At 41.4% G+C, this 3760-nt stretch overlaps 1 protein-coding gene across 3 annotated transcripts in view; it reads left to right on the top strand.

Annotated features, from left to right (window-relative positions):
• Positions 1 to 3760, top strand: part of Rabep1 (rabaptin, RAB GTPase binding effector protein 1) — a 99304-nt gene that overhangs the window by 489 nt on the left and 95055 nt on the right. The window lies entirely within an intron of this gene.

Here is a 3760-nt window from a genome sequence, read left to right on the forward strand (position 1 = left end):
AAGCGGGGAGGCTGTGGGGGCCGCGCTGAGCCCGGGGAACGTGGAGAGGAAGCCGCTGTCGGCGCGACCGGCACGTGGGTCCTGCTGGTGGGGTGGTGGAAATCGGGAGCGTGTGTATTCTGTATTCTCAGGGGAAAAAAAAATCTTGGGTGTCTTTGGCCTCATCGGTGCCCCTCCGTCCACGCTCCAGCGTTCTGTGCTCCCAGTTTTGTGACATCAAGACGCTAGTGAGGATCAGCAAGTGGATTTAGTTAGCATTCTTTGAGTGGCAGCGTGGCTTAATAATGGTAAATTTCCGGGGTCCGTGATCCTTGGCCGAACTCTGGGCCCATTTCCCAGCCTCTTTAAACCTCAGTAGTGTCATTCATGAGAGGTTAATTCATCCCTATTTTATCTATGAAGATGGCAACACTCGTGTATGATGATAGCTTAGTATTATTTTGAGAGTACTAGGCATGAGAATGGCGTTTGGGAAGGCCCTAAATCGAGGAACTGTGTCACTTTCCTTTTCCCTTCCTCTTTTCTCTTCTTACAGGGTCTCACTGTGTTTGTCCAGGCTGGTTCCTAGGCCCGTGGTTTCCTTTCGCCTCAGTCTCCAGAGTAGCTAGCGCTCACAGTACAAGTGCCACGCACAGCTGTGCCTTTTCTGGTGTTTAGGTTCTTGGACCGAAAAAGAGCTCTACCCCAAATAATCCAAAGTGATTGTCAGAGCCCTTCCTGACCTTTTGCTGCAGGGGCTGACCACATTGCTCCTGAATTTACTACCTGAAGTTAAGTTTGGAGCGAATGCGCCTGGTCTAGCCAGATCCTACTATATCTAGCTGAGAAAGTTGTGTCAGGTGGATTTCCACAATCAGCCCATGCGTTGGATCTGTAAATGTGTATAAAATGTTGAGGATATAATGCTTGGCACAGAAAGTACTTAAAAACTTGCCTTTTCCAAGAGTAGTCTATTGAAATAACCTTTCATAAAAACCTTACTGTTTGTTCTTGCCTTTGGGGAACTGGAAACAATGTTATCAGATTTTAAGGCTCTCACTGCTCTTTGAGAAGTGTGCTTCATAGCCTGGTATCCTGTAGTTTTGGATGTTGTTAGTTGCCTGAGGGGGATGCCCGGTGCCTACCCTGCAAGAATTAGCTTACTGGTTTTATTTCAGTGGAGAAGATGGGAGACTATTGGGGTCTTTTCAGGCTACATTTTAATTCTCACGTTTAGTGTTTGGCGTGAAGGGAAGAAAACTGCGTTTACAAACCCTCTTTTGTTAAGACAGTGGCAGAATAACAGAAAGCTCAGTGGCTTCTAGTTCTGATCAAGAGTGGTAGGTATGTGTAGCTGGCTACTGCCTTCTCTTGAGTTGCATGGAAAAACGTCTAGGGCAGCTCAGGTGACATGACAGTTTGGAATCTAAATTCCCTGCCTCTTTCAAGATCTGGTCTTCTTTGTAAATAGGCAGAAGTGACTAAGCACTTAAAAGAAGGTAGGAAAACATTAGCTTTAGGAAATTTATTCTTGCTATTTATAATGCAAGTTTAGTTCCTGTTTTGCAGGTTTGAGACTATACTGTGAGATTTAGTTTGCAATTTTAGATAGCAATTTTTATTATACATTAATGTAGCAAATGTGCAGCCACAGCTAGGAGAGATAATTTTGTCAGTGTGTTTCTTGATGAATTTAATTTTTTTTCTTTAGTTGAGATCATACTGACCACTTTAGTTTTAGGCAAATGAGTTTATTTTTATCCCTGCTGATTCTAAATCCAAAAAAGTCACACTAGTGCATAGTTATTCCTTCCTTCCCCCCCCCATTAAAATGTCAGTAAAAAAGATAATTGCTTAGTCTTTGACTTTATTTTGCTTGTATTCTGTATCAGAAGCATCTGTCTTTTATGACATTGTTTTTTTTTTTAAAGATATACTTGATTGGTCTTTCATGGAGATATGATAGGTTAAGAAAAGAGCAGATTTATGTTTAAAATGACTTTATTTATTGGTGGTAATGGTCTTGAATTTAGAGCCTTGAATTTGGCTTCCCTCACTTTTCCCTCTGCCATTTGAGCCACATTACCATTTCTGGCATTTTTGCTCGTTCATCGGAGGTAAGAGTCTCTAGGACTTTTCTTCCTGGGCTAGCTTCAAACAGATCCTTTAGATCTCAGCATCCTAAGTAGCTAGGATTACAGGCGTAAGCCACCAGCACCCAGCTTAATTGACAATTTTAAATATAGTCATTAAGTTTTTCTTTTTAGTTGCTAATTTTGAACATTTTTTGGATTTTTTAATAGTGCATATTTACTCATTTAGAATGATAGTGATTTTATTTTATTTTGTTGGTTGTGGATCTTGAACTCTGGGCCTGGGTGCTGTCCCTGAGCTCTTCAGCTCAAGGCCAGCACTCTACCACTTGAGCCACAGAACCACTTCCAGTTTTTGCTGTTTATGTGGTGCTGAGTAATCGAACCCAGGGCCTCATGCATTCAAGGAAATCACTCTATCCCTGAGCCACTTTCCCAGCCCCTGATGGTGATTTTAATAGCCAGATGAATTTCAGTTAATTTATTTTCTTTGTAGAATGCAAAGATATTAAAAAATACTCATCTATAAAACTATCTTTGTATTGTTGCTGTGATTTTATTTCATTACTTTTTTGTAAACATACTTTTTTTTTAATATAATCTCTCCAGTAAATAGATGTTAGAAGAAAGGATTTTGAGTATTTTTCACCATAAGAAATGATAGGTGTTTGATTTAGATATGTTTAATCTTACTATTTCACATTATATGAAAGTATCAAAACACACATTGATATGTACGACTTCTGTGCTTTTATATCAGAAAAATGGCATTGTGTGTATGTGCATGCATGTGTGCAGGTGTGTGCCAATCCTGGAGCTTGGACTTAGGGCCTGGACACTGTCCCTCAGCTTTTTCACTCAAGGCTGGTGCTCTACCACTTGAGCCACAGCTACACTGATGAGCCATCAGTGCCCAGCGATTTATATTAATTTTATTTATTTATTTATTTGTCGGTCGGGCTTGAACTCTAGGCCTGGGCACTATCCCTCAGCTCTTCAGTTCAAGGCGAGTGCTCTACCACTTGAGCCACAGCACCATTTCTAGTTTTCTGGTGATTTATTGGAGATAAACTTTTCTGCCCGGGCTGGCTTTGAACCGTGATCTTCAGATCTCAACCTCCTGAGTAGCTAGGATTACAGGTGTGAGCCACCGGGATCTGGCCTATTAAAATTTTTTTTTTTTAATGTTATATTAAAATGTTGTTGCTTTCCCCCACCTGCCTTGTGGTTACTGTATTGTCAGTGGAGTATTAGGGAACCAAGGGTGGTATGAATCCTAGAAAGATACCATGGGGCCCAAACCAGGATGTGTTGATGGAAGTTACATTTTGCAAGTGTGGCCAGTAGGGTTTAATGCATTGGAATGTGGGATGTATAAGGGAGTCAAGGAATGCCAAAGATTTTGGAATTTTCCAAATGTTTCAGCCTCATTGACTGTGAGAGGTATACAGTGCTGTGATGCCTAAAATTGAGGCTTTTAACTTATTTAGGGGAGGTCAGGAAAAGTTTCTGAGGAAGTAGTCTTGACACTATGAGCTGATGAATGAGCAGTTTCTTGGAGAAAGCAGGATGAGTAAGAAAACCGAAGAAAAGGGCTGGGAAGGTGGCTCAGTGGTAGAGCGCTTGCCTTGCATGCTCGAGTCCCTGGGTTCGATTCCTCAGCACCACATAAGCAAAAAGAAAAAAGC

The sequence above is a fragment of the Dipodomys ordii genome, unplaced genomic scaffold (assembly GCF_000151885.1).
Source record: "Dipodomys ordii isolate 6190 unplaced genomic scaffold, Dord_2.0 Scaffold19, whole genome shotgun sequence".
NCBI lineage: Eukaryota > Metazoa > Chordata > Mammalia > Rodentia > Heteromyidae > Dipodomys > Dipodomys ordii.